Source organism: Heterocephalus glaber, unplaced genomic scaffold (assembly GCF_053883595.1).
Source record: "Heterocephalus glaber isolate CG9 unplaced genomic scaffold, H.glaber_assembly_v1.0 deba00001509, whole genome shotgun sequence".
Taxonomy (NCBI): domain Eukaryota; kingdom Metazoa; phylum Chordata; class Mammalia; order Rodentia; family Bathyergidae; genus Heterocephalus; species Heterocephalus glaber.
In genome coordinates, this window is record NW_028258325.1 from 2145279 (window position 1) to 2165169 (window position 19891).

General features: G+C 57.6%; 1 protein-coding gene across 5 annotated transcripts in view; it reads left to right on the forward strand.

The window, feature by feature from the left end:
- The first annotated feature begins 10886 nt into the window (after positions 1–10886).
- Rgs12 (regulator of G protein signaling 12) overlaps positions 10887–19891 on the forward strand; it is a 77940-nt gene continuing 68935 nt past the window's right edge. For 3 of the 5 annotated variants that reach the window (XM_013073117.3, XM_013073113.3, XM_013073115.3), the window contains exon 1: positions 10887–10999. The gene's annotated coding sequence lies outside the window, so the exon portion shown is untranslated. Of the gene's footprint in view, positions 11000–11372; positions 11510–19891 lie in introns of those variants that run through there. The other 2 variants (XM_087187243.1, XM_087187239.1) reach the window with 2 other exon arrangements.

The window sequence follows — 19891 nt, forward strand, 5'->3', positions numbered from 1 at the left end:
CTGGGTGAGGGCCTGGCCAGCCGGGAGGAGACGCCGCCCGCAGAACCGGAGGACACAGCCCGGCCCTAGATGGTGCCCTCCGAAGCCCCATCCTCCCGGGCCGGGCATCGTCCATGGCCACGGCTCCCCCTGAGCAGGTCTGAGGGCCCGCGGCACCCTTGGGCCAGCCTGGACCCAGTCAGGGAGCCAGGTCTCAGGAACCCCCTCGCACCTCCCTCTTTGCCCAGGTGTGCAGTGCCCAGGGCCTGGGGCACTGGGTCCAGAACCCACCACCCACCTGGGGGGACGCGCACATTTATGCTGTCTTTTTTTGTTTTGTTGTTTGAGACAGAGTCAGTACGTAGCCCAGGCTGGCCTTGAACTTGCAGCAATCCTCTGTCTCAGCCTCCTGGGTGCTGGGATTGTAGGCGTGCACCAACAAGCCTGGCTTTATTTTCATTGATAGCTAACATTTCTTGTCTTCACTAAGTTCATGAAGATAATTTCCCATTTCCTATTCTAGACTGCAATTACATTTGGGTCTGGGCCGCCTCTCAGATTAATTGCTGTGTATGATGTGAAGTGGACACTTTGATTCCCATCCACTTACTAAAAATGCTTTCCTTCCCCATTGACTGTTTTTTTTGGTACCAGGGATCGAACTCGGGTCCTTGAGCTTGTGAGGCAGGTGGCGGAACCACTGAGCTACATCCCCGGCCCTGTTATTTGTTTTCTGAAAAAAAAAATCCGTGTAAGGATGATATTATTTTTTTCCATAAGTGTTGATTCACTCCAACACTCAGGATTTTCCTTCTGGGGAAGTTTCTTCATGGAAAACGCTGGCCCTGCTCCCAATTTTTGTCATTAGAATTCCAACCACTCCTGAAATCGGGCAGAACTGTGCCTTGGATGCCACACTCATGCCCACGTGATATCCCGTGCCTTTGTCCTGGCCATGCCTGCCCGTCTGCCCCTGCTTCTCGTGATTTCTCACATCCTTTGGGGGCAGCTGTGGCCCGCAGCGCCCTTCTCCTTGAGGGCTTCAGTTACCAAATTTCCCTCATGGGTAGAGGACCAAACTTTCTGTCTCCCTGAGTAACTTCGCCTAGGTTTTTAGGGGAATTTTTCCATTTTCTATAACCTGTCGTAGGCAGCTCATCCTCCTCTCTTCCCACCTTTACATTGTGGCCCCTGGGCTGATCCTCCTGATGCTTCCAATTTGTGTTTTTCCTCTATTTTTCTTTAGTCTCCCCGAGGGGTGCTACATTTCATTAATCATTTTGAAAACACAAATTTTATTATCTTGAGTCCCCCCCCATACCTGGCTGTTTTCTATTTCTACTCTTATTTTTCTCCTTCTAACTACTTTAACTTTCTCTTTATTTTCCAGCTTTTTAAATTTTTTTTTTTTTTTGAGACAGAGTCTTGCTTGTTCAGCTGGCCTTGAATTCACTGTGATGCTCCTGCCTCAGCCTCCCAAGTGCTGGGATTACAGGCGTGCACTGCCATGCCCAGCTCTAGTTTATCTTAATGTGATGGTTGTAACCACATTCATTTTAATCATCTTTTCTTACATACGCATTTTTAAGTATAAATTTATCTATGGTTATAGTAAGTTTGATGTACTGTATATTGTTCTTATTCAGTTAAAGATATGTTCCTGACTTCTCTGTGGCTTCGCCCCTGTCTTGTGGACTACTTAAGAGTGTGGGACAGCTACAAAAGGCTGAATGCGACTGCTTTTGCAGTCAGGGTGTGCTCTTTCTCCGTGGAAGCTCTGTGTACGCCCGGGCAGAACCTGTGCTCCAAAGCCAGGTCCGTCTTCTGCACAGTTGGTCAGATCAGATTGCCGCATGGTGCGGGCTGTCCACACACCCCACTGTCAGCGCTGTCTGCCACCACACCTTGCTCCTGTAGTGCTCACACTCTGCACCTTCAATCTTTGAGGACACACAGCCACTCCTGACTGCTTACCCTGTTTCCCCATGTTATTTCTTCTTGTATCCTTTTACTTTTAACCTAAATGTGTTCTGTGTTATAGTGTGCCTGAGTTACACAGAATATAGGAGGCTTTGGTTTTTGAAGCCAGCCTGATATGCTGTCTTTTCACCCGTGCATGTTCAGCCCGGTTGTATGTTGTGCATTGACGCCAGGGGTGTAGGTCCACCTACAAGCTTGTGGTTTCCTTTTTGTCCCATTTGTTCTTTGTGCTTTTTTTTTTGGTACCGGGGATTGAACTCCGGTCCTTGTGGTTGCACAGCAGGCGGCGAAACTACTGAGCATCCCGGGCCCCGTTCTTTGTGCTTTTATTCCTTCTTTCCTATTTGCTTTTGAATTAACTGATTTAAATTCTTTTAAGACTTTATCACGTCTCTTGGGCTTTTCCCTCCACTACTCCTGTGTAACTTCTGAGAAATTGCTCTAGGGGTCTCTAAGCGTCCCTGAGGTGCCTGCTCCTCACGGAAGCCACGTTCTGCTGTGTGTGATGCCTGCACAGAGCGCAACATGAAGTCCGCGTCCCTCTCCTGTGCCGTGGCTGCACAGGATATGTGCTGTGAACCCCACAGTGCAGTGTTACTTTTGCTTCAAAGTGAACACTGCACACCCATACCCACTCATGCACATGCATGTGCAGTTTCTAGCGCTCTCCCCTTGCATGGCCCTGGTCCTGCCTGGTGCTGTCCATCAGCCTGTAGAGTTTCCTTCTGAGGGCCGAGGTGAGTGCTCACCAGCCCCATGAGCCCCTAGAGCCAGAGCCTGGCAGAAGTCTCTGGTTCTCTAGCGATGTTCTGCTGTCTCCTAGGCGTCACCATTTCTCCCGAGAGCTCAGCCGTCATACCGGTGTCTGCAACCTAGTGTGAGTTCTCTGCTTCTGCTAAGATTTTAGTTTTAGTTTTCAACAGTTTGTGCCTGAATGTGTTTTCTGTTGTCTTTGTCCTGCTTGGGATTTAGTCCTCCGTTTTTGGTGATGGTGCTGGGATTAAACCAGGGTCTCTCCCCTCAGGCTCCGCCCGAAGTCCTTTTAGTTTTTATCCCAAGTCGGAGCCTCACTAAAGTGCTCAGGTGGTGCTTAGACTTGTGACCCCCCTGCCTCGGCCTCCCTTGGTGTGGGGATTATGGGTGTGTGCCACTGTGACCTGGCTTGGATTTTTTTTTTATCAAATTGGGGAAAAATTTGGCCACAATTTCTTCAGATATTTTGCCTCCTTTTTTCTCCACCCATTTCCCGGGACTCCTCGTACACAGCTCCCCGGGGCACAGATGCGGGTTCCTGTGTGCTCTTGGCCCGGCCCCAGGTGAGGGCTGCTCACTCTTTGTTTCAGATGTGGTGCCGGAGTCGCTGCTGTCTTCGGGCCTGAAGCTCCTTTCTGATGCTCAGAATTTCCACTCAGCTTCTACTCCTCTCCATCTCTGTGTCTATTGTATGCGCCTCTATTTGAAAATTGACATGCGCATAATTTTTTTGCATTCTGTCTGCTAGTGTCCTTTGCCGGATCATCCGGCCTGCATTACTGAAATAATGTGGCAGTCATATCCCCCAGCCTCTGCGTCTGCCCCAGACACCACATCTGGGTCCCACGTGCGTCACACTGGCCCTCGGACTCACCACAGAACCACACACAAGAGGTCGCCAGAGTGCTGTGGAGTCCGTCAGGTTTCATTTCCGCAATCTTGAAAACGTGTCAGAAGAGTTAAGTGAGACAGCAGACTGTTCTCACAGAGAATTCTGAGGGTGGGTCAGATTTTTCTCTTTCTTCACCACTCACTTCTTATGCCATTCCAGACACTGATGTAAATGAACAGTGAAAACTGATAGGCAGTACTTTGCTCTGTGTTGGGTTTTTTGCTTGTTTTCATTTTTGTTTTTAGTTTTTGAGACGGTCTCACTGTGTAGCCCAGGCTGACCCTGAACTCAAGGTGATCCCCCTGCCTCAGCCTCTTGAGTGAGTGCTGGGATTACAGGCCTGCACTGCCAAGCCTGGCCAGTGTTGGTTGTTTTATATTTCCCACAAGGCCCACCCTGCCGCCAGTGTGGGGAAGGGGCTGTCGCTCAGACTCCCTGTGTCAGGCGGGAGGCCGCTCCCGTCACAGGGAGGTCACTTGCCGGGGCCGCCCCTCGGGGTCTTGAGCTGTCTGAGCTTCGAGGCTGGGCATCCCCCTGGGGTCCCAGCTGGGGAGAGTGCAGAGGACGCTTGTCCCGGGTGTGCTGAGAAGCCTGGCTTCTCTGGCCTGAGGCTCCTCAGTGCCGCCCGCCCGCGGGGGTGCAGGCCGCGCCGTCATTCATCCAGGAAGGTGGGCGCTGCTGCCGGGTCGGGCTCGTCCCCCTCTTCCTGGTGCTGATCCTGCCGGACCTCGCGGGTGGCGCCACTGTCACTGCGCGCGCAAGGCTGAGGCAGCTCCGCCTTCCCGCGCGCGCTGCCGACCTAACTCTGCGCAGGTGGCCGCCGGCTTCATTCCACGCGGCCAGCAGGGGGCGCTGAGTCTACTTTTTACTTAGTAACATTCGAATCCAGGCGTGGTGGCACCTGCTTGTAATCCCAGCACTCTGGGAGGCTGAGGCAGGAGGATCACACATTCCGGATCAGGCTGGAAACTTAGTGAGGACCTGGCCTCAAATAAATGAACACATAAATACAGAAGTAAATAAAAGGACTGGAGCTGTAGCTCAGTGTGAAGGCCCTGGTTCCATCCCTAGTGTTGCAAAAATAAAGACATTTTCAAGAAATCAAATAAAACAGCTTTATATAGATACTTTAAAAGATTGTTGGTAGGGGGCCGGAGGGGAAGGGAATCAAGGCGAAAAGAATGTAGATGCGAGTACCAGCTCCCACCAGACACGTGGCCACCCACACTGCACACACAGACTCATCAATATCTGTTTTTTTCTTTTCTTTTGGTACTGGAGTTTGAACTCGGGACCTTGCGCTTGTGAGGCAGGCGCCGGAACCACTCAGCTAAATCCCAGGCCCGTGGACTTGTAAATATCTTAAAATATAAAAATCAGAGGAAGGCCGGGGATTTAGCTCAGTGGTTCCAGCGCCTGCCTTGCAAGTGCAAGGTCGGGAGTTCGATCCCTGGTACCAAAAAGAAAAAAAGAAAATCAAAAAATCAGACGTGGTGAGGGAAGGCTGCGGCCACGGCGCCATTGCAGTGGGAAAGGGAGGAAAACGCCAGCGCTGGCCAGGACCCCGGGCGCCTTCGCTGCGCCAAGGTCAGCGCAGCTTGTGTTCGTTGCTGCCTTCAGGAGCTGGGAGTGATGGGATGCGCGGTGGACTCGCTGGGCCGGTGCAGACGAGCATCCGGGTTCCCCCTTGGGGCTTTGACCCTACAGCCGCGTCCGAGCCACGGAAAGAGTCAAGACCTGGGTCCGAGTCCCGCAAGAGTCGAAGTGCAGGGCCGGGGATTTAGCTCAGTGGTTCCGCCACCTTCCTCGAAAACAGAAGGACCCAAGTTCGATCCTCGATACTAAAAAAAAAAAAAAGAAAGAAAAAAAGAGTCAAGGTGCGGGGAAGTGGGCGACGCAGCTTTCAGGAACAGAGGGGTCGTGGTCATCAGGGGAGAATGAAATTAATTTCCAGCGACCGCTGCTCCAGCCATTTGCTATGCCGATGGCTGTTGATGGCAAAAGCTTCCCGAGAAAAGAAGGAAAAAGAAAAAGGAGGAATATTTAATGTTTTACAAAATCAAATGTATCTTTTAAAGCCAGGTGAACTGGTGCACACCTGTAGTCTCAGCTAATCAGGAGGCTGAGGCAGGAGGATTGCAAGTTTGAGGCAGCTGGAGGAATTTAGCGAGATCCTGTCCCACAGTTTTTAAAAAAGAAAATATAAAACGAATTGTTTTTTTTTTTTGAGACAGGGTCTCACTATGCAGTCCAGGCTGGCCTTTGAACTCACTGTGTCGCCCAGGCTGGCCTAAAAGTCCCAGTGATTCTCCTGCCTCAGCCTGAGTGCTGGAATTATAGGCATGCCTACCACATTTGGCAAAACTAAACTTTTTATCGGAGAGACAATGGCGTTTCTTCACTAAAAAGGACGTCATGTGAAATATGCAACAAAAATAGCATTCTAGTGAAATCTAAGGAAATCAGAAGGAAATGGAAAACATTTGTGTGATGATGGAGATGCTTCACATAATTGCATGATTGGATATAATTCTGTACAGATAATTTTCTACCTTATTTATTTACTGATTTGTCTGTCTATCTGTTTTGAGATGGGGTCTCACTCTGTGCCCAGGCTGGCCTTGAACTTGTGATCCTGCTGCCTTAGCCTCCTGAGACCGGGGATCACAGGCGTGTGCCTCCTTGCCCGGCTGTTTTCTGTCATTGTACATTGCACAGAGACTTAAATAAATCGCACTTTTTTGTCGTGCTGAGGCTGAAAGCCAGGGCCTGCGAACTGAGCTGCACTTGCACCCTTTTTCAGGCTGGGCTCAAAGCTTCAATCTCCCTGGCCCAGCCTCCCTCCCGAGTGCCGGGATCGCGGGGGACACCACCACGCCCGCCCCGTGTAAGTGTTTTCTTGACGGTTTATTGATGGTTACAGTTGCTTCTGTCTCAGGTGGGAGAGTCTGTCCAGACTGGAAACAGAACACACTTCTGTGGGTCTGGACATCACAGCATGGTTACGGACTCAGCTGCAATGAGTGCAGCAGGTCTCCAGGGGCCAGGCCTAGGGTTGCGGGTCCCTCTGTCACCACTTGTCCAGCTCAGCCCATGTCCCCGGCCTCAGACGCAGGCCCTGGGTGCTGTTGGTCTCGGCCCTCGGCAGCAGAGTACCACAGAGAGCCATAGCTCCCGCCTGTGTTTCGCGTGGGTTATTCTAGTGGTCGAGGTGGGAGGGTGGAAGGGTTTTAGTGGTTTTTTTTTTCTTTTGGTACCAGGGATCGAACTCGGGTCCTTGCGCTTGCACAGCAGGTGGCGAAACCACTGAGCTAAATCCCCGGCCCTAGTGGAGGTGTTTTAGTTCCATTTTATTCGTCACCGTGTCTGTTGTGTGTGGTCTCCATCTGGTTCATTAACGATGATCCGTTGTTCAGTGACAGTGTGGTCCACTTAGCTGACGGCATTCTGTTTGGTGACAATGCCCTAATTACCACGAGCTCTAGTTAGTGACAATATCCCCCACTGAATCAATTTCATGTGTTCTAGCTGGGCTTCATTTAATGTGTGTCATCTGTTCGCTGATTGTGAACGCCATGTCCAGGCTGTGGCTGCTGGGGAAGGGGTGCTGCTGCCACCCCAAAGGCGGGGCCTCCTGGGCAGCGGTCTGGGCTACTGGAGCCAGAGCAGTGGGGGTCTGTGTTTCCCTCGGGGCAGGGGCACCCCTGGGGCCCAGCTCCCACCTGGGCCTTGCTGATGTCTTCAGCCCACCCTCAGACTACCGGTCCCAAGCCAACAGTGTCCCCCTGGTGTAGGGAACAGGGAAAGGGGACATTCCCAGAACCTCTGCAGTGAGTCCTGGTCTCCTGTGAGCCACGGCAGCGCAAGGCGAATTAACTTATTGCACAGGAAAGGTAGAAAAATGAGACTGAGAAGACGCTGAGCTTTGGGTCTGGATGGCAAAGACGGAACTTTCTGCCCAAAATGTAACAAATGAAATGCAGAGTTCAGTACATCGGTGTAAACAAGATGTAACAACCCAAGAACAATGAGGAACCGAGTAGATGAAGATTTGGTTCCTCCCAGGATGTCTTCGGCTGGTGTAATCTCATCCTGGAGCATCACAGCATCACTGGATCATTGAGGTCTCAGTTGTGACGGGGGGGGGGGGGCAAAATGGAATTATGTCTCGGAATTCCATGGCTGGGCTGTAGGCAGGAGAACTAGGCTAACCAAATGATTTTTCCCTAAAATTATGTAGCATTGCTCCCAACAGCCTGGCTCTTTGGGAGGCCTCCAGCTTCCCTCCCACTTCTACCTCTCTCTTGTGCCTCCCTCCAGGGCCTCGGCTGTCACCCCTGCTGGGTTGGACTTGTGTTCCCAAAGCCTGGCTCCAGGAGATCCAGGGGCTTGGTCAGTGAGCATAGCCTCCTGCTGTTGGCTGGCCTGTGGGACAGCTGGGGTGTGGCAGGGATGAGAGGCAGGTGTCCAGCTGAGCTCACAGGCTGGAGGCAGCTGAAGGTGAGGGCAGCCGACAGGGTGGGACAGGACAAGTGGGGGTGGAGTGTGGGCAGGGCGAGGCTGGCGGATGCTAGGCTGCAGCACTCCCAGCCGGCCTCCTGTTCTCGCCTCTCCCAGGCACCCTGCCCCTGCTTAGCCCCTGCGTGAGGCCTCAGCAGAAGCCCAGAGCCCTGGAGCCACTTGAGTGGGTGCCCCTTGGCTGGACCAGCTCCCAGCACTTGGAGCCTGCAGCAGCACGGGCGAGTCAGCCCTCCGCGCCTGCCCCAGCACCTCTGCTCATCAGCGTGTACGGCGGCAGGAAGGGTCAGTCTGGTCACAGTGTGGGGGGGCTCAGGCACGGCCAGGTGGCCCTGTCGCTTGGGGCTGTGACAGCACCATCCGCTATGGCCAGAGCGCATGGCGGAAGGACTGCTCCCCTCCCGGCTAGGACTGAAAGAGAGGAAGGGCAGGGGCCAGGGGTAAGGGGCGCTGCTGCCAGCCTCAGCTTGCAATCCTCTTGCCTCAGCCTCCCAGTGTGCTGGGATAACAGGTGTGCGGCACCTTTTGGGGGCTCAGCTCATTTCCTATGGCCTGACCTCCTTCTGTCTTGGCAACAGTGTGACACGAGACCCCTGGGGAGCTCCAACTGGCCTGCTCCTGCCTGCCTGGCCAGTTCACACTGACACTTCCCTGTCCCTATGTGTGGAGCCCCCCTTCCACCCACGACAAGATGGTGCCACCTGCCCTGGTCCCACGTGCCCAGGCCTCCAAGGGCCACTGCCCATCCCCTCCCACTGCACCTCAGAGGAAAGGGGGACCATGAGGTCATGTCACCCGGTGCCGCCCAGCCCCTCCCCAGCCCGGCACTCAGCTCTCCCAGGGAGCCCGAGAAGTCGCTCCAGCTGTGGCACGTGGCCAGGGTCCCCAGACAGCAGGCCCACTTGAGGCCCACGGACTCCGGCCTCCCTCCATGTTGTAAGGGAAGGTGCCAGGGGACGGAGGCCAGGTTGGGGCACAGCTGCCGGGACAGGGCATGAGGGGACAGAACAGGAGGGGTCCTCAGGGCTGGCCGGGCATCCTGTCTTGCTTCCAAGGAGCCCCACGGTAGGCAGAGGGTGGGGTCTGATCTTGGGGGCCAGGGCCCCACAGTGAGCACGTCCTCTGGATCTGAGCCATGGCGGGTGTGGGCAGCAGAGCTGCTGTGGCTCCCACGGCCCCAGCCCGTCCCTGAGCTCCTGCTTCGGAGATGAGGCAGCCTCCACTCCTTGGGAAGCAGCCAGAGGTCCACATGGAGGGGGACACAAGCCGTCCACCTGCTGAACGTGGGTGTGATGGCAGAAGGGCCACCACAGCCGGTGGGAGGACCGCAGGACAAGGGCCTCCCCCTCCTCCCAGCACAGGCTGCTGCCTGGCCTGACAGAGATGTCAGTGGGAGCAGGGACCCACAGGGCGTGGGACTCAAACCGCTGACCCTGCGCGAGACGCCCCCTGCCCGCTCCTCCCTCCTCTGCATCCTCGATACATGGGCATCGGCCCACCTGACACACGGCGAATGCTGCTCAGGTGGGGAGGCTGCTTTCCTCAAAGCGGGCCTCAGTTTCTCTTTTCCAGCTCTGCCCAAAGCATGATACGTGTTGCATTTCTCTCTGTCCCACCCAACTTCTGTCCACTTCTGGGCGCCCTCCGGAGGGAGCGGCCTCTTGGGCACCCTGTGCTGTGCCCTGTGTAGCTGCGGCGGCCTCGCCCTCAGGCCCCAGCTCTCCCCTTTGCTCCCCAGTACTTGGCAGGCCCCTGATGGCCTCCTGAGTGGGGTAGTGAGAAAACCCCGGTAACGGCCCTGTTCACTGGTGCGTGGCCTGGGCACCCAGGTGGTGTAGGTCTGGGGCAGGCAGCGACAGGAGGGGACAGTGACTACCTCCAGGAGGGAGCGACAAGGGCAGGGTGGCCATGGGAGAAGAGACGAGGCGGAGCTTTGAAGTCATCCAGCCAGGTGACACGGAAGGGAGGAGTCAGGAGGACCCGAGTGCCTGGGCCCAGGTCTGGAGACCTCCGAGGGAGGTGAGAGAGACAGGAAGCCTGGCGAGAGAGCGTGGAGGCAGAGCAGGGGAGGACAGGGCTCCGGCCGCTGGGGGGGGACACAGGACACAGAGGACACGAGGGGCAGTGGCCAGAAGTGGGGCGCCCCAGCTTCCAGGGTGCAGCGACGGGGCAGAGCACAGGTGTGACCTGGTGCGCGTGCAAGAAGCGGGGGTGGGGGCGGGGCCATCGGAAACTCAGATCCCGACTTTTACACGGTTACGCACACCCAGGAGGCTGAGGCAGGCGGGGTGCTGTCTGTGTAACCCGGTGTCGTGGCCAGCCCGAAGGGCTCCTGGACCTCTTCTCTTACGAATTAAGTGATATACCCAGGGACGTCTCCTGAAGACGCTCTGCGCAGTCAAACTAAACGGGAATAGACCCTCGGAGGCACCGCGGGTAAGGTGAGGCCAGGGCGGTGTCTAGCACTGTCTGGAGGGGGCAAGGCCAGCGGGGCGCCGCGCTCTTCCGCCCCACGGCAGCCCCCGAGCAGGGTCCACGTCTGCACCCACAGAGGCGAGGTCGGCTCAGCGGCTCTTCGAGGCGGAAGTTCCGGCCCCGGCCGGCAGGCTCCGCATCCGCCTCAGGCCCCGCCCCGCCCCGCCCCGGCAGCCCGGCTTCCCGCAGAGCCTGGTCCCCCCCACCTCCTGAGGCCCCGCCCGCCTTGGCCCCGCCCCTCCAGGGCCCTGCCCACCACACAAAACACGCCCTTGCCCCCGCCCCTAGCAGTTACCGCAGAATTCCACCCCGCCCTCCCAGAGCCCCGCCCTCCAGGAGCCCCGCCCCGGCCCGGCTGCCTACGGTCGCGATCGGCGGGCATCGGAGCAACGGCGCGGCGCGGTAGGTGCGCGGCCAGGGCGCAGCCCCGCCCCTCCTTCCCGGCTCTCGCCCGCCCCGCCCGGCCCCGTGCGCCCCGCTGTCTGCGCCTCCTTTGTTCGTGGAGCAACCCGACCCCGGATCTCGGCGCGGGCCGGGCGGGGCGGCGGCTCGGCTGCGTGCGGCCAGGGGCCTGCAGGGGTCGGGCAGGCCCGGGGCTGGCGCCAGGTCCTGGTCCGCGCACTCTTCGGGCTTTGTTTGGGCGAAGGTCGCCTCCAGGGACCTGCACTCCGGGGCGCTCCCGAGGGCAGCCGGGCTCAGAGTTGCGAGTGTAGAGAACGGGACTCGGACCTGTGGCGGCCCAGAGGGCTGGAGCTGTGGGTGTGGACAGAGGGGCGCGGGGCTTCGGGAGCAGCGGAAACCGATGCGTGGGGTGTAGGCGGGTCTGAGCGTGCTGAGAAGGCCTCCTTGGACTTGTGGAGTGTGCACAGGCGCGGCTCCAGACCGGTGCAGTACACAGGGAGCAGGCCCCAGGTAGACCCCAGCCCTCACCCGCCCGGCCTCTTGCCTGGGACATGCCCTTAGGCGGGTGATCGCCTTTGTGTGCCTCGGTTTCCTCTCTGGGCCGGTGTGTGGGGCCCCTGTGCTGGAGCCCGCCTCGTGGGCCTGTTGGTTATTCTCATAACTGCTGTGCCACTCTGAGCCGGGGACCCTGCGCTGCCCTGGGGCAGGCCTGGTGGCCTACCCAGGCGGCTGAGGCAGGGAGGCTGCCTGGGAAGAGCCCTGCAGCTTCCCCCGGCTGAGGCTGGATTCGGGTGGGGAAGTGGCTGGGGGTGAGGTTGCTTCCCCTGACAACCTGGAATAACTGCGTGCCTTTCCCAGTGGTCTGGGGACTGCCTGGTGTTGGCAGTGCCCGCGTGGCCTGGGGCATAGCTTGGGCGAGGGTGGGAGCAGGTGGCCTGGTCACCTGCGGATGGGGCGGTGGGGGCGGGGTCTTCTCAGCTGCAAGTCCTGTCTGCCTGAAACCTCTGGGATGGGAACCTGCCCTGGGGCCCTAGATACTAGTCTGGGTGACAGAGGACAGGGCGGGACCTCTGTGACAGGGAGGAGCCCGAGGAAGAGCCCCTGGCCTGGGCTGGCTGTGGGGAGGGGTCTGGAGCGGGCAGGGGCCGGGCCGCCGGTCGCCCACTCGCAGTGTCCAGGGGGATGAGAGGGCGCGGAGGCTCGCTTCTGGCTGCTGTTTGGAAGAAGCGGGGCTGTGGGGCCGGAGGTGGCTGCTGGTCCGAGGTGGGCTGCAGAGTCCAAGGAGGGCTGCGGGGCGTTTTGCAATTGACTTGGATTTGGTGAAGTTCTCACAAACGTTTACTTCCTAGTAGCACCTGTATTACTTTCCTGTTGTGTTGAAGCAAGGTGCCATGAACTTACAGTGGCCTCAAGGACAGAAACGAGTTCTCTCACAGTCCGGAAGCCAGAGCCGCGGGAGCGCTGTGGGGCCCGTGCTGTGCAGCCCACTCTGGCAGTGGCAGCTCCGTCTCTCCGGTGGGCCCAGGCCCTCCTGTGGGTGCCCTGCTTATTCTCAGGGCAGTGCGGCACCACTCAGGCTGGTACCTGCGGTGCCCTGGGCTGGCTTGGCTGCTCACGCCTCAGCCTGGGCGGCAGAGCACAGCCCCAGCTCCCAACTGCCTCAGCCTGCTCTGGTCTTGCTGAGCCCGTGCCCGCTGTGCACAGGGCCACCCTGAGTCCTGGATCCCCCGCTCTGCTAGGCCCTGCTTCCTTTTCTTTCTCACTTCAGAGCTGGTCCCCAGATGAGTGTGGGCAGAGGATGTCCTTTGATCACTTCCACCCTCCCCCTGGCTCAGCCTCTCCCCTAATTCACAGTTTGGGGGATTTTGTTGAGTGTATTTTGCTCATATTTACCCCCGCTTACCCTGACTCCCCAACCCTTTATTCCCCTCCTTTCGTCCAATGTAGTCTCCTTCTGCTTTCTCGTCAGCTTTCTCAGAGTCCACTCAGTAGGGAGACCATTTGCTGTCTGTCTTTCTGAGGCTGACTTATTTTGCTCAACATGATGCAGCTCTCTGGATCCATCCATTTTCTTGCGAATGATGGAAATTTCGTTCTTTTTCTGGCTGGCTAACACTCCATCGTGCTTGTGCAGCACATTTTCTTCATCCATCCATCTGATGGGCAGCGAGGCTGGCTGCACACTGTGGCTGTTCTTTATTGGGCCACACGAAACACGGGTATGGGAGCCCTGACAGTGTGCTGACATTAACTGCTGCAGGTGTATACTGAGGGGTGGTCCAGCTGGGTCAGGTGGTAGCTCTGTGTGGTTCGAGGAACCTCCTTACTGATTTCCATAGTAGTCCTTGTACTAATTTATACAATCCCATAAACTGTGTAGCACCCCACACCACCACTAAATCTTCATCGGCATTTATTGTTTTTTGGTATCCTTGTGGATAGCCATTCTGACCAGGGTGGGATGAAGTCTTGGTGTAAGATCTGCATTTCTCGGATAAGTTCTACTTCTACTCTTTAGACACCTAAGAAGTGTCATGTAGATCGTTTTTCTTGATTTTTAAAGCATCTTTATTTTACTTTCCAGTTACCTTTTAGTTTAACTGGGTATAAAAGTCTAGCCAGACAGTTACTCTGTCAGAATTTGGGGGTGTTGCTTCTGAGTGTTGGGAAGTCTGAAGCCATTCCCATCCACTTCTTTATGTGGGTGCCCCCATCCCCTGTCCCCAAGCCCATGGGCTTGTCTCTCCCCCGCATCCTGCAGCCCCATGATGGCCCCTGCTTTCTGTCACTGAGCCAGGCACTGGTGGGCCATGCAGTGGGGGACTGTGGTTGTCATTTGTATTAGCAGCTCCCAGGGTTTAGACCTAAGGCGACCCCCAGAAGTCCTACATGTTAGGAGGGGGGCTGTCGGAGGAGGTGGTCACTGGGGTGACCAGGAAGGGTGTCCTTTTCCCATCTGCCCCCTCGCCCTGCCTCCTGACTGCCTGGTGGAGCAGCTGTCCTCACGAGACCCCTGCCAAGTGTTCCTGCCATGGAGCCCGAACCCCAGCCCACCGAAATGCCCCACTTCTGGGTGTCAGATTCTGTGACCCAGCCGTGAGAGGTGACTGGGCTGCTTTCAGCATCCGGGTGGGCTTCTGCCCGGGCTGTCTTGGGCTGTTCTCTTCGGTCCTGGTTGAGCTTGCTTAGCATGGGGTGGGGACCAATATGGCTTGCTCGGTGGTGGTGAGGCTTGGCCCAAGCCCAGCATGGTCCTTGTGGTCTGCTTTGTTCTGACCCAGAAAGTTGATTGGCTGGACACCTCTTGTGCCTGAAGGAAGCAGCCCTTGGGACTGGGCTGGGCCCCAGGTGTGGCTCCCAGAGGTGCCTTCCTGGAGACTGAGCAGAAGTCACTGCCCTCGGTGTGGGCTCCTGAAGGAGGGGCTGTGGGGTGCTCTTCAGCTTCCCAGAGGTGGGTGACCTGCACCCCAGCTCCAGCCAGACTCCCTGAGGCCCAGAGGGAAGATGCCCACCTCTGCCTTTGAAACCGAATCTTCACCCTTTCTGCCAGTCTCGACCTGGAGCAAACCACCTTTCTGCACCTCAGTTTCTACCTATAAACAAAGGAGGCTGAGGCAGGAGGATCACTGGAGCCAGGCTGAAGCCTGCCTGGGTACCTTGGAGAGATCTCATCCCAAAGAAAGAAGATGGTTGCTAAGGTCGCAGAGAGGGCTGAATAGCGTGATGCGTGGCAGAGGGTCAGGAATGGGCTGCCACACAGGAGCTGTGTCCATGGTGGCGGTGCCTGTGCCTCCTGAGGTGCCCAGGCCCCTGTAGGACAGGTCTCTTAGGTGCCAGGCCACGGGAGGCAGCAGCGAGCCCTGCTGTCCTGCAGGGAATCTGGGCAGGTGTGGTGGCTTGCAGCCCTCGGGAGCTGAGCCCCACCGTCTGCAGAGACCCTTTCCAAATGCGGCAAGTGGCACAGCTTCTGGTGCTGCTGTGTTTGGGTCCGGCATCAGCCATGGCACCCGCCTGGGCTGCATCTGGAGTGGCCGACCTCCATTGCTCGGTGGGCTCTGGGTGCCGTGCGGGCAGCAGGAGAGAGGCGGCCACCCTGGGTGCGGTGCTGGGCTCGCAGACTCGGGCGCTGTTTGTTGCTTATCTGGTCACATGGGGCCAGTGTCCTGTGTTTCTGTTGCTAACCCATCGGCTCTATTTATAGCCTCACTTTGTGTAGGTTTAAAACCACCGTGGAAATAGTTCAAGTAGAGATAAAAAGAGAAAATCAAATAAGAAGGAGTGGGAAATTTGAGGCGGTTTGCTCTTCTGTGTCCCAGGTGCTGACCTTGGGTGAGAGGTGGCCCTGCCGTGCCGTCGGCGGAGATATTGTCCCAAGGGCCGTGGCCTGAGCGTGCCCTCCGCCCAGGGTCTTGGCCGCGGCCCAGAGCCAGCAGGAGGACGCAGGGCAGGCTGTGCCCGGTGAGGTGGGGTGGGGCTCCGGCTGCTGGTGCTGGTGTGGGCTCTGGGCCTCTGCTGAGCTCGGGCCCTTGTGCTTCACAGCGGGGCCTGCGGTGGCTTCTCCTCCCGGCAGCCCTGAGCTGTCGCAGACTGTGTGTCTGGCTGTGTCCCCCGTGCTGTCCCCCGAGGGTGGGGCCATCCTGGGTCTACAGCCCTGCCACAGAAGCCACCCGGCGGAGTGTCTGAGCAAGCACAGGGCAGCGTGGGCCAGGACAGGCAGCTGGAGCAGGGGCCACTCGCCAGGAGGAAGGCGAGGTCACGGCGTCAGCTGTGGCACAGCTCAGGGTGACCGAGGACACAGTGGGCTGAGCCGCTGACCCCTGTTGGGCTGCATGAGTGCTGGGTGCTGCTCTCCGGCACCCCCTTACCAATCACCCCCCACCCCTGCCCTGCCTCTCCCCTCCCCTCTGCCCTTGCCCCTGCCTGGCCCCTCCTCTCGTCCTCCTGAGTCTGGCTGCTTCTCTCCTGAGCTGCTTTCCTTGTCCTAAGTGAGACCCTTCTTAAACTCCGGTGTAGAAAGAGGCCCGTGTGAATCGCACACAGCCGTTGCCTACTTGCTGTGTCCTTTTGAAGCCCGGGAACTGGCCAGGCGCGCGGTGGCTGTGGGTGCACCCAGCCCCAAGTGACTTCAGGGCAATGACAGCAGCACTTGAGTCTGCGGCGTGGCAAACCCTGCACAGTGCTCGGGTCAGCACTCCTGTCCCACGCTCCCTCACGCCCCACGGGCTGTGGCCGCAGCCCTGCCTGGCTGCCTCTGGCCCGAGGTGGCCTGGACGCCCTGTGTGTCCGAGAGCCCCCCCACTTCTGTTTCTGTGTCACCTCCAGTTTGCACCTTCTCTCTCCCTCCCTCTCTGGGGAGCTGGCACACGCGAGCTCCTGTGAACCGCTGAGCCTTGGGCTTTGCTGATAGAAACTTCACAGTGTAAAGGGCTGGAATCACTCTGAGGCCACATTTTAGTGTTTCAACCAGAAAAGCAAACTTTTTTCATTCAAGGTAGCATCTTTTCCGCTAAATCCAGACTTTCTTCTCCACCCACTAAAAAGAAGAAGTTCTGGGCAGCGAGGACGCCAGAGCCAGGGGAGGCTCTCGCCTCTGTGGACAGACGGACAGATGGGCGGGCCTCCTTGCTGGAGCAGCCCTCCCGGGTGGGTGCTGGCTCTGGGGCGGGCGCCCAAGCAGCTCTGGGCCCCAACCCACTGTGCGTACTGCGGTGCCGTGCTGCAGGCTCCCTGAGGTCCCAGGGCTGTGCGCTTGGTCCCAGGGTGGTCGCAGGGTCTCCATCGAGGCCGCCTTTTCTGTCGCGCTGCCTTCTGCTACTGCAGACCTGGTCCTGGTGCACAGCTTTCCGATGTGCAGAGGAGGCGCCCCAGGGCCAGGCTCCAGCTTCTCCTCTGCCTCTCTGAGTTCTTCTCCTCGTAAATTCTGGTTGGCCCTTCCTGATTCTAATAGCTGCTTTACACCCCCAGGGATTTTTTTCTAAAGATCTAATCTCTAGGGTCGGGGATTTAGCTCAGTGGTTCCTGTGCTTGCCTCACAAGCACAAGGTCCTGAGTTTGATCCCTGGTACAAAAAAAAAATCTAATCTCTGTTGCTGCTTAGCACTGAACTAAATCTTTCTGACTGGAACTGACTTGGAAAGGGAGGAAGGACCTTTTCTGCAAGGCCATGTGTCCCTGATGCTGGGTCTGAAACATTAAAACGTCAAGAACTGAAAATTATCGGAGCAGGATCATGCACACCTGCAATCCCAGCACTCTGGGAGGCTGAGGCAAGAGGATTGCAAGCTCAAGCCCTGTCTGAATAATTTAGTGATTTAGCAAGACCCTGCCTCTAAATAAAAGAGAGGCTAAGGGTATAGTGTGAAGGCCCTGGGTCCAGTCACTAGTACCACCAAGAAAAAAAAAGAATTGAAAGATTTAAAAGGACCCATGGGGGAGCTCTGCATGATTCTGAGTGCTGAACTGGGACACTTTTTCTTTTTCCTTTTTTGGTGTTTTGAGACAGGGTCTTGCTATGTAGTTAGGGCTGGTTTTGAGCTCACTAGGTAGCCCAGGCTGGCCTCCTACCTGAAGTGATTGTTCTGCCTCAGCCTCCCAAGTTCTGGGAGCACAGGTGTGGGCCACCACGCCCAGCTCTGGAGCACTTTATTATAAGAGGCGCCCCTGGCAGTTTCCTATCTCTGGCTCAGTGCTGCGATGCAAGGTTAAAAGAAAAAGAATGAAAGAGACAGAGAAGTGGGAGGCAGGATGACCAGTGCTCGTGCAGCAAAGACTGAGCAAGCCAAGCCCTGAACACCAGAACTGTCAGTATTTATTGGGATATCACGGTGAGCTTGAGGTAAAGGGGCCACCCGGAGTTGCTGTGGCCACGTAGCTGATGGAGGCAAGGCTTGTAAAGGAAGAGACAGCATTCTTGAATTAAGAACAGAACAGACAAAACACAGGTTGAGGTTAATTAACCTTGTCTCTTTAGTAAAGAAGGTTTTAACTCTGGGAATGGAGTTTGGGTGCGAGTTACTGTGACCTTGGGCTGTAGGCTTCGGCCGGACTCGTTTCTCTAAACCAGCCACTTGTGGGGTTCACTCTACAGCCTGCTCTGCTCGCAGCCCGTTTTGGGCATAATCAGTAGGCCCCCCACTTTACGCATCCTCCTCTCGACTCAGCCTGAGGGACGCTTCACAGACCCCGCTCCACAGCTGGGGCTGCTCCCCTCTCCCTGCCTTCACTGCCGAGCTCAGCCTGGGGCGAGAGAGCTGCAGAGACCTGGGCTCGGCTCTGAGAGCAATGTAGTGGGTTTGCTTATCGCATCTTCAGGCCTGGGCCGCGCTGCCCCAGCCTGGGCTTCCTCTTTTTGTGCCATGGGGTGGTTGTGCCTGGCCGGTGAGGCGGTGCCCCTCAGGTGGCCGTGTGGCGGGAGTCGTGCTCTAGCCAGTTTCCCTCACACTGCGGTCGCTTCCTCTCTGCTGTGTGCAGCATGATTTATTTTTCTGGCCACCCATCACAGATGCCGTTTGGGAACACATTTGAAAATGCCCAGCCATGCCCATCCCCAGGTGACCCCAGTGCTGTTTTGTGTGTTGATGACAGGAGCGTTTGAGGTCCGAGTGGCGTGTGTGGTGCATTTGCCACTGCTGCAAAACACGCATGCAGTGTCACAGCTCAGAGCAGCCAGTGCGGCTCACCTCGGAGTCAGCGCTCAGGAGCCCTGCCGGGTGCCCTGGCCGGGGCCTGGGTGTCAGCCAGCGCTGTCCGAGGAGAGCTGCTTCCAAGCTCACTGTTGTGGCTGTTGTGGCCCCAGAAGATCCACGTCTGAGGTCACAAACACCACAGCCGGCAGACTCCGCGTCTTGAGGGCTGCTGGCCAGCCCTGTCCCTGGTTGTGTGCTGCCTCGTCAGGGCCGCTCGAAACTTGGCGGCTTCTCAAAGGGAGGGAGACTCGAGCTGCACAGAAGCCTCGGCCTTTTGTCACCCACTTTTGGAGCAGAAGTCACCACTCGACTTGCTTCTGCTGGATGTGGCTCACTGGGGTCTGGGGCAGGGGCCCGGGAGGCGGGTCTCGGGGCGGCTCAGTGCTGCTGGTCGCCATCCTCCGCTGGTCCCTCTGTGGGCAGTGTCCTCCCCGGGGCCTCTCTGACCACGTCCTCTCCAGGTGCAGGATCAGCCTCCAAGTTGCCTCAGGTGAGAAGATGGCCGTCAGGCACCGTGCTGTGGCGGAGAGACCCACAGCCCTCCCTGGGGGAGGCAGAGCCGGGAGCGTGGCGGTCCCTCCAGGCCTCCCAATCGGGCAGCACCCCTCTGGCCGCCCTCCCCTCGCTGAAAGACAGCAGGTGTTTGCAGTTGAGCTGTGTTCTCTGCCAGCAGTTGTTTCTGGCTCTGGTGCCCGCTCTATCTTTTGACCCTGGAGTTCCTACTGTTTGTTTCTGCCGAGAGACTTTTCCAGAAACCTTGTGGGCTCCTGGGAGTCTGGTTGGTGTCCCTCTGTGAGCGCTGCACCGGCCCGCCAGCAGGAGGCCAGGCGGCGCATGGTGGGCAGCACCTCAGGGTGAGGGGCCCGAGGGCCTCGGGCAGTGGCGGTGCATGACGCGTTAGAGGAGGAGATGTGGGGGCTTCCCGGGGCCCAGGGACTTGGGTGGCTGTGCCCTCTGGGCTCCTGTGGTACAGTTGGAGCTTTCTGCTGCCTGGACTCGTTGCCCCACGCACCTCAGCCCCTGGCCTCTGCAGATGCTCGCGAGTGTCCGCTTCCTCCCCTTCCTCCCGGGTGCAGAGGGACTCTGGGGCTGGGTGTGAGCGAGCCGAGCTGGGTTCCCGCACATCGGGTTGTGCGGGTGGCCAGTGGGTTGGCCCAGCCCTCATTGCTCTGTGTCTCCCTGGGCTGGGAGCACTGTGGTCCCCGCT